A 10,545-nucleotide genomic window follows, 5' to 3' on the forward strand; every position below is an offset into this window, starting at 1 on the left:
TAAGATACATGAGATCATTCTCCTCCTCAAATATTAGTTTAAGAAAGCATTTATGGCACTCCTAAGACTTTATCTGGTTTTATGCTACTTTTGGGCAAATAGGTGATTGTGTTGCTCCTGAGGCATGCTCTGCTTGGCTGCTTAATGCTCCCTCTACTTACATACACGACCGTATACAGCTATGAGTTTTTCCTGGAGTTATGCTGCTTTCTTGGGCTCTAGCCTGGAATTGATATTCTCTGCTCTCCTGTGTCTCCAAGCTAATCTGAACTTGTCACATCTGAACTTGTTTCAAGGCTCCCTTTTCTTCATGACCCGGAAATCTCTGTTCACTCCTTGCCTCCCCTTTACTTTTCCTCCCAATAAGGAAGTTTTATCCAGTTTGGTATGTGAAGTATGGGAGTCAGCCAGATAGCTCTGGCTTTTACTCATCCACAGTTTTCCCAAGTCAATGGCCTTTACTCATGAGTAATATTTGTTCTCTCCCAGGAGAATGTACTAAGTTTTTGAAACTCAAAAGTCAAGAATCTACCTCTTTTTCTCTTTTCATGGTTTTTTTTTTTTTTTCCCCCTCTCTAGAAGCAAGGAACATAGAAGGGCATGGTAAGTATTTTAATGAGGGAAAGGGGTAATGGGTGAAAGGCTTAATAAGGGTATTTCAAAATATTTAATCTTACTGCTTAGTTCTACACAAAACCCAATATAGACAGGATAATAGAGATAATCATAAACAAAGTTAAGTGACCACAGCAGAGAGGAAGAAGATACTTCATTCTAGGGTGTCTGAAGATGGCTTCATGGAGGACATGGAGTTCTGCTTTGATAATGGGGAATGAATATGATGTCAATAGGATAATGGGAAATGGATATGATTTTAATAGAAGGGGTTTTTTTGATGGAGGAGGGACTGAAAAGGCTTTCTCAGTAAAGAGAATTGCTGAACAAAGATAAGCCATTTGAGAGGATCTAGGATGTGCAGGAAAACAGCTTTCTTTTGGCTAGAATGTTAAAAGCATTCTGAATAGACATATAATCTCTAGCCCTCTAGAGGCTTCTGGATTTGAATCTTGAGTCTGACCTTACTAACAGTGTGACCTCAGGTGAATTACTTAACCTTTCTATGCCACAGTTTCCTTATATGTAAACACAAATACTGATAGTACCTGTGGCATGATGTATGAGGGTTAGGTGGTTATAAATGTTAAGGTACTTACAACAGTGTCTGGGGCTTAGAAAACACTGTTAGCGGGGGGCCGGGCGCGGTGGCTCAAGCCTGTAATCCCAGCACTTTGGGAGGCCGAGACGGATGGATCACGAGGTCAGGAGATCGAGACCATCCTGGCTAACACGGTGAAACCCCGTCTCTACTAAAAAAATACAAAAAACTAGCCGGGCGAGGTGGCGGGCGCCTGTAGTCCCAGCTACTCGGGAGGCTGAGGCAGGAGAATGGCGTGAACCCGGGAGGCGGAGCTTGCAGTGAGCTGAGATCCGGCCACTGCACTCCAGCCTGGGCGACAGAGCAAGACTCTGTCTCAAAAAAAAAAAAAAAAAGAAAACACTGTTAGCTGCTGTTATAATCTTGTTAGGGAGAAGAGGGGAAAGCTAAGCTATAGAAAGGGTAGGAACGACCTTGAATGAGATGAGGATGGAACTGGCCAGAGATGATGTAGTGAAAATTCATCTTGGCAAAACTGCTTAATTTAAATCAGTGATTTTCCAACAAAATTCTGTGTAAGAATGACAAAGAAGCTCATTAGAAATGGAATTCCCAGGCTGCTATCTTCTCCCAGTGATTGTGATCCAGTAGGCGCAAGTTATGGTAAGAAATATGTGTTCTTAACAGTGAGGATTCTAAAAGCTAAGATTCGGGTGAGGCAGTGAGGTGCCTAGGGTGCGGAAGTCAAGGAGGCCCTCATGTTTGGGGTCATGCTAGTGCAGGGAGGCCTGAGAGTGAGTGCTTCCTTATATTTTATGCCCCAGATGCCTTATTAGCCTTGCCCTGGTCTGAGCTTTGAGATTCTGATGCTTGTAAGGGAAGAAACTCATTCATTCTTTTACTCATTAGACATATTTCCAGAGCACCTGCTGTGTGCCTGGCATTATTCCAGGTACTTGGCATACATCATTAAAAACGACTGACAATGATCTTGCCCTTGTGGAGCTTGTATTTTAGTGGGACAGACAAAAAATAATAAACCTAAGGTGATAAATACTGTGAGAAAAATAAAAGTAGAGCAGGATAAAGGTAGTGGCTAATACTCAAGATGCTTTGTTTTAAAGGAGGTCTCAGGCTAGTTCTAAGAGAATAATCTCCAGGACCTATTCAAATGTAGCAGGAGTGGTGACCTGGAACCTCCTGTGTTGTAAAAGGATTCTGAAAGCCCTTCCTTCCTCAGCAGGAAGCATGTTACATGGGCCATTGGTAGTGTCTAGTGTTGGGGCTCAGAGACCAATATCTGCAAAATATGCCACTTTGACATGCTGAAGAAGCCTCAGAGTCTCTCTGACCACCCTACCCCCCACACACATACACACAATCCCTCTCTACAAGCACAAGATGAAGTTGAAGTTCGTTTATCTGCCTAAGATCCAGACCCACCGAAGAGAACAATTGTATTTTCCCCTCCCTCTAAGTCTGAGAGTGTAACCACATCTGAACAGACCCTTTCACAAATCAATATACAAATTAATCTCTGATCCATTCATTCTGCCTAGTAATTCCCTCCACAAAATTCCTCTTCTCCCCAACCCTATAACCTGTTTTGCTAGGATGGTGTATACGCTTCTGTACCCTGTTGTGGAGTGGGTAATCACTTGTGGTTTTCCCTGTGTACACGTTAAATAAATGTGTGTGCCTTTTCTCCAATTAATCTGACTTTTAGGAGTTGATTTTTTCAGTGAATCCTCAGAGGGCCAGGGGGAGCTTTCCCTTGATTCTACATCATCATGGGTTCAGCCAGGAAGAAGAGGGTTATAATTTCCTTCTCTTTGCCTCCTTCAACATCCAACAAACCTAACACGTTACCTCTTTCGGCGCCTGCCATTAATGCAGCTATGGAGAGTACGTGCCAGTGACACAGATGTTCTGTTTTTTGGAGGCTGAAAACCTCTGGTGGTTGAAAATGATTCTGTGAGGAAAATCTAAAGGCAAATTGATGGCAAAATGTCACTGAAATGAAAAAGCAGACTGTAATGCTAGAAAAAAAATAGTGAAAACTGATAATTCTATGATCTCCTTAGTATTTGTCATGCACAAATGTCATGGAATTTTAGAACTGGAAGGGGACCTTAGTGATCATCTAACAAAGCAGATATGAAATGAGAGTTAGGAAATGATGAGTATAAATATCATTTAATTAAGAAAATCTCTTTTGTAAAAAGAGTGATAAAGGGAGAGAGCCTCTATTATTAAAAACAGGGGACCTTGGCCAAAGGCTTGTTCATCAGAACACATGGCAATTAGATATTTAAAGACAGAAAGTGGAGGAGGCTAAGGGCGTGAGAGGACAAGAATAAATCAGGAAAATAAATGAGGCCAAAAAAAGACATAAAGCATTGAACTTTCAAAGTCTGTTAGATTGTATTTTGTGCTGTTGCTGATGTGCAAACAGAACATGTCATTGAGAACAGGGCATATTAAAGCGCCTTGTGACAGAAAATTATTTTGAACACTACATTAAGTAAATGAGTGACAATTAAAGACTACTGATTCTGAGGTTGGGAGCACTGGGGAAAAGCATTAGAGGATACCACGTTCTCATTTATTCAGTGGATATTCATTGGGTAGCAACTAGGTTTCCCTTGAAAGATGTTGACAAAAGTAGAGACAGATCTGCAATCTGGATAAACCTGTCTCTGGTTGGCTTCCTATTTAATATTTCTGAAAGACCTATGTATGGGCGTTTCATTGCACTCTGTTACCTAGACTGGAATTGGGTGTGTACAGCATTCCATGGGCTGACTAGTTCAGTTAGCCTATCTAAATGGTCACATGGATCTGGAAAGTTTTTTATTATGATGTAAATCTGCTCCAATAGTAGTAGCAAGTTGTAAGTCCATACTCAGGCTCAGCCAGAAAGAATACTATTATCAAGAAAATCATCTAAAGTGTGCTTGGGACCTAGTTGGTGCTTACTAAATATTTACTAAATAATTCAAGAACTGGTGGCCCATCTACCATGTATTTCAGACAGATTCCCCACCACCAAAAAAAGCATCTACCTGGAAGAATGTCTATCAAACTGTTAATAGTTGTTAATTTGTTTGGAAGGAAATATAATAATAAGGGCTTGCATGAAGAACAAAGAGGGGCTTTTAAGTTTTGCCCTATGTAATTTATTGAAATCTACTTAGGATAAATAAAAACTTCTCCAAATCAATAATATCTGCTATTATTCCTGCTGTGTACCTGGCATAATTCCAGGTGCTTGGCATACATTAGTGAATAAAATGGACAAAAATATCTACTCTTGTGGAGATTGTATTTTAACAGAGGAGACAAAAAATAATAATCGTAATTACTAAGTAGGTTGTATATTATGTTAGAAGGTGACATGTACCTTTTAATAGGAATAAAGCTAGAGCAGGAAAATGGTGGTAGTTTCCACTTCAAGGTACCCTATTTTAAAGAAGGACCCATGCCAGCTCTAAGAATTTTCTTCTGCACCAACTGAAATTCACTGGGAGTAGTTACCTGCTATTAACTTCTTTAGAATTTAAAATCTTATAAAATTAGCTTCTGAGAAAATTTTCTAGAACTAATACCACTTTAAATATATATGATTTGTATACTTTCCATGTAAATAGCATGTGAAAAATAAAAGTTCGTCGATATATGCAATAATCCTATGAATTAGGCAAACATGTCAAAAGGGGAATTTATTTCAATGTAATAGATGGGAGCTAATATCAGGCTATTATACTGACACTTATTTCAGTGTAATAGATGGGAGTGAAGTGGTGTAAAACTCCTGGTTTTATAGAGCACGTGATATTCAGGATGATAACGCAGTATAACCTGGTTCCTAGTATAATAGAGTTATACCTTACAGAGATGAGAAAAGGAGATAATCATATGACTTAATTGAAGGTTCCAAAGTTGGAGTGTTGAAGACATCAAAGTATAATTCCAGTTCCTCGAGTCAAGATGCTAGATTTTTATTGTTAACTTACGGGTGATTGATCACCAAAGGATGGATTTATTGATATCAAACTCAAAAAAGGTAGATGCATTAAAAGGAGTGCCTATCTGTTAATTCATTATGTGACATCTCTCTGCAGTTTCTAGGATGACTCTAAGTTATGTTCAGAATGTTAGGTACGTTGTTGGGTTGAGCCTAAGCCTCCAGGTTTGTAGGATGTTAATTGCATACACCCAATAATTTGTTTTGCATGTCTAGTTCTCTCTTTGTTGCTAGAGTTTCCTTCCCCCTACTACTTATTTCCTTAAGAGAGGACAAGAGAAACAAAATTTTGAGATGTGGGTCATGTCTCTTTTGTTTCTGAGCTTAGTGGCTATACAGGTGCACTGCTAAAGGCAAGGAGTCACACGTAAAGCTCAAAGAGAGAGACATTCAAGCTGTCAATCTGGATCACAGCTCAGTGGGATGCAACCAGTGGGTCTTGGGGCTCAGTGGGGACCAGCCAATCATTTTCACAGTTCAGCTGCAGGAGTGCTTGGCAGGTAATCAGCAGCCACCAGAGAGGTTTGGGATTCCCTAGTTAAGTTTCATCTGTCTCTCTTCTTCAGAAAACTGTTAAAAACAAAAACAAAACTTTATGTTTTAATACATTCCAAAATGAATAATGATGATTGAGGAAGTTGTCAGGTATATATATTATTGAATGAGAAGAAACTTTGGAATGATCCAAGGAGAAAAAGACAATAGTCATCTCCATTTTTCCTCTTTTCCCAGAGATTACTATTCTGTAAGAAAGGGAAAATTTTAGGAGACATCATGAGGGTCTGTATTTGGGGCTGCTTCTTCCAAAAGAAATAATCTTATAATCTTCTGATAGTGACACATTTGGATACTTGATAAATATCCTGGAAGTGATTTATCAGTGAAATGTTAGCATGCTTAATTAATCAGAAAATTCCAATAATGGACACACACAAAATAGTATTCCAGTACATACACACGCACACACACACACACACACACACGTATACATACACCACATTTTCTTTATTGAGTAGAACTGGTAATTGTTATGTTAAGTGAAATATGCCAGATACAGAAAGACAACTATCATGTGTTCTCACTCACATGTAAGAGCTAAAAAAAGTTGATCTCAGGGTGATAGAGAATAGAATGATAGATACCAAAGGCTGGGAAGGGTGTGGGGGTGCAGGAGGGGAATGAAGAGAGGTAAGTTAACAGACACAAACACAGATTGAAGGAATATGTTCTAACGTTTGACAGCAGAGTAGGTTGACTAGTTAACAATGTATTATACGTTTCAAAATAACTAGAAGGGAGAACTTTAATTGTTCTACAATACAAATAAATGATAAATTCTCAGTGTGATGGTGATGGATGCCCTAAGTACCCTGACTTGATTATTACACATTCTATGCATGTGACAGAATATCACATGTATCCCATAAATATGTATAAATATTATGTGTCAGTAAAAAAAAAATCTAAAGAAAAAATAGTAGGCACATATCTACAAAGGCATTCTGCTGGTTCTGTTAACACAGGAGTGGATGAACTGCTGTAAGAAGCCAGGTGTATATATTTTAGACTTTGTGGCCATGTGGTCTGTGTAGCAATTACTCTGTCATTGTAAAAGCAACAGTAGACCATATGTAAACTAATAAGTCTGGCTGTGTTCCAATAAAAAGTGATTTATGGACACTGAAATTTTAATTTCATCTAACTTCTACATGTCACAAAATATTATTTTCACTGTTTTTAACCACTTAAAATTGTGAAGATCATTTTTAGCTGTCATGCAGTACTTTGCTGATCACTGTCTAACACAAACTAATCAACACAATCAACTGGTTTTCTTCATATAGTCAAAGACTAATTCTTCAAACATGATTCTGAAGAAGAGCAGCTGGACTCCTGTGCTTCCAGATTCTTTATCTAAGACTTTCTCAAGTCACTGTTGTTCTCACCCTGCTTACTCTCCTCTTAATTTCCAGTCATACAGGAACACGTGCCTTTTCCCTGCTTGCCCTGTGGTGTAGCCAAGTCTATATTTGAACAATTAAACTAGACTTCATTCTTTTGTGCAAGTTTCTTTGTTATTTTGAGATAATAGATAATGTAGCTCACAAGCTAGTTTATGTATCTTCAGTTTAGTAACCTGCAAAAGATGCTTGCCTTTCTCCTGGTCTCTGTGTGGCAGAAAGCACATTCCTTCTGCACACCTCATATGTCCTACCATGCCTACCCTCCTTATGGGCCAGACTCATTAGAGGACAGCTGGGTGAGAGAGTATGGTGTGCCCTGGATTGACAGTGTGAGGCCTAGCTTCCACGTCTTGTTACAGGATTCTCCTTTGACCCAAAGGCCAATACCAGAATGTCTGCTCCTGTCAGTGCAGGTCTAGCCACCCACTCAGAGACATGGAACTTCAGTCTTTGATTTGAACAATTAAAAAATGGCATCCTCTGTACCGACTCTGATTCATCAAGAATGCTTTTCTGGAGCCTTATGAATGTGTGTAGATTTTCAAGTTCATGAATAGGTTCCATGGAAATGAGTTCAGAGGTTGATTCTGATGGCTGCGTGAATGGCAGCCCTCATGTTGTTGACATCAAGTCCCGGCCTGCAGCCTCAAGAAACCACTTGTATCAAAAAGTTAAAAGACCAGAGATACTTTCAATTGCAGGTGAGGTCATACAAAATAAAGACAGACCTTCCCCGGAGCATTGTAAAATTTAAATTTTTAAATAAACTCTGTCATTAGAAGTAAATTATTTGGGCATTTAATACTGTGTAAAAAGTCTGGGTGCTGTCGCTCATGCCTGTAATCCCAGCATTTTGGGATGATGAGGTGGGAAGATCACTTGAGCTCTTAAGTTCAAGGCCAGCCTGGGCAACATGGCAAAACTCCATCTCTACCACAAAAAACACAAAAATTAGCTGGGCATGGTGGTATACACTTGTAACCCCAGGAATGTGAGAGGCTGAGGTGGGAGGATCTCTTGGGCCTGGGAGGCAGAGGTTGCAGTGAGTGGAGATCGCTCCACTGCACACCAACCTGAGCGACAGAGCCAGACCCTGTCTCCAAAAAAGAAAAAGAAAAAAGAAAGGAAAAAATACTGTGTAAAAAGGTATATTTAATATGTGGAACTCTGCTACTTTTATTATTGTTGAGAAATTACTAGGCATGTTATGATTTAAATGATATACATTGGGTGGAGAGAAAAACAGTTAAATGTGTTATATTCTATTTTAGGAATTTAAGGTATTTTGCATAGATAAGCTACAGATTAAGTAACAGAATAACAAAACCAATAATTAGAATTTGAATTGATTAATATACCTTAAGCTAATTAATATTTTAATATAATTGACTAGTAATATAATACCTTAAATTGATTAATACTATGATATAGTATTGTAATATAATAATATAAAACCCTGAAGAAGTGAAGTTCCTGTAAAGTCCTGGTTCTGCTTTTACTGTTTGTATGATCTTGGGGAAGATACTTGAACCTTTTATGGCTCAGTTTCCTAATAGCAAAAATAGGAATTATAACATAAGAACTATAGGATTATTGTGACAAATTAAGCCAGGTAAGTATATAATACATACTGAACACATAGTATAATAAGGCTCAGTAAATAATAGCTGTGGCATTGGTGGTGGTGGTGATGATGATGATGATGATGAATATAGTCATCAAGTTATGGGAAACACAGAAATAAGTCGCAGAAACAGACCAAGAAAATATCCATTATTGTCAAATTTTTGTTCTTTAGGATGTATTTATTTCTCTAACAATAATTTTACTCTGTTTCCATTGTAAATGGTGTTGTCAAAATTATTAACTAGTTGATTAGTATCTGGTTTGATCTAATAACCTCATTTAAACCCTATGCTAGACTATTTCACAAAACCATTACTATGTTCAAAGAGAGAAGACTATTCATTATTCTTACAGTATGCTTCCATATGCTTCGCATTAATCATTGTTTAGCTGGGTAAACAGGCGTTTGCATTTTATTCTCGATGCCACTGGAGAAATTAGTGTAAATGAGAAATTTTATTCTAAAAATTCCTACAAATATACCACAGACTTTCACATCTAAATATTAGATGATATCATTTAACATTCTTTTACTCAGAAGTCAGTTTTTTTTTGTATAATGTTAGAAAATTTTAATGAGTTATTTTTTGTGAATGAAGAATTGGAAAATGCAAGAAAGTGCCAGGAGAATTAAATCATTCATAATGATCTCTCACTCTCCAGTAATAACCACTACTAACATGTTAATGTATATGCTCTTTGATTTTTTGATATGCGTATGGATACATATAGGATTTTTGTTAGGCTGTTGTCACTCCTAACCCAAACCCGGTCTTCCGTACCTTGCTTTATGATGCTGTGGCTGTGATTGGGTAAACCATCTCCTAGTCTGTCTGTGGTTCCTTGATAGGTCCTGCTTACTGGGCAAGCAAGAGAAAAACTGAAAGATGGTAGGCTGGCAAAGGGAATTGCTATTTTGTCTTTGCTTATTGTCCTATCAACTGTACCTCATCAAGGGCCCTACCACCAGAGGCAGCAGTTGATTCCCGTTATGTATTGGTGTCAGTTTCCATCTTATTCCCACACTCCCAGAATGAAACTCATGCTGGGATGCAGGTTTCAGCTTGGCAGGACCTCACCCAACCTCTGAAGGCACCAGCATCAGCCATGGAGGGCCCTTTTTCTAAAGTCTAGATCCCAGATCCCTTGGGACTTTCTTGGAGATTCTTAGTTCTGATAATTCCAACTTCATCCCTTATTTTCCCAGACCGAGGGGCTGTAGCCACTTTATTGGGTTGCTACCTCTGTGATATCTCAATGTTCCCCTTGGCCCATCCAGTTATATATCTCTTGAACCGTTTCTCTATTATTAAATTCCATCTGTTAAAATAATTGAAGGACCCTGGCCAGTATGCCCATATAAAGGGAGGATTCTTGACTTTGTTATTCAATTTTCATCTTGTACTTGGACGTTACTCATAAGACCTCAAACTACCTTTAACATACCAAATGCAGCCTTACATATCAGTTGGATAATAGACATTTCAGATGATAGTATTATCATGCTGTTTGCCAGTCAACTGATTAACCTAGTCAGTATCACAATCTTTGCACATCAGAATTTGTGCAACTGTTTAATGTTAAAGATATTTGGTCTGCCTTTTATAAAAATGAAGGAAAAAAAAGACAAAAGTGTTGCTACTAATGATATACCATATTGGTTATGACTTTAATATGATTTGGAAAGGAAGTTTGGAGATCAATAAAGTTGGAGATGTGACTTTGTCTTTCATCACTAGTGGATATTTGGCCTTAAGTCAGCCAACACTTGT

The sequence above is a fragment of the Papio anubis genome, chromosome 5 (assembly GCF_008728515.1).
Source record: "Papio anubis isolate 15944 chromosome 5, Panubis1.0, whole genome shotgun sequence".
Taxonomy (NCBI): domain Eukaryota; kingdom Metazoa; phylum Chordata; class Mammalia; order Primates; family Cercopithecidae; genus Papio; species Papio anubis.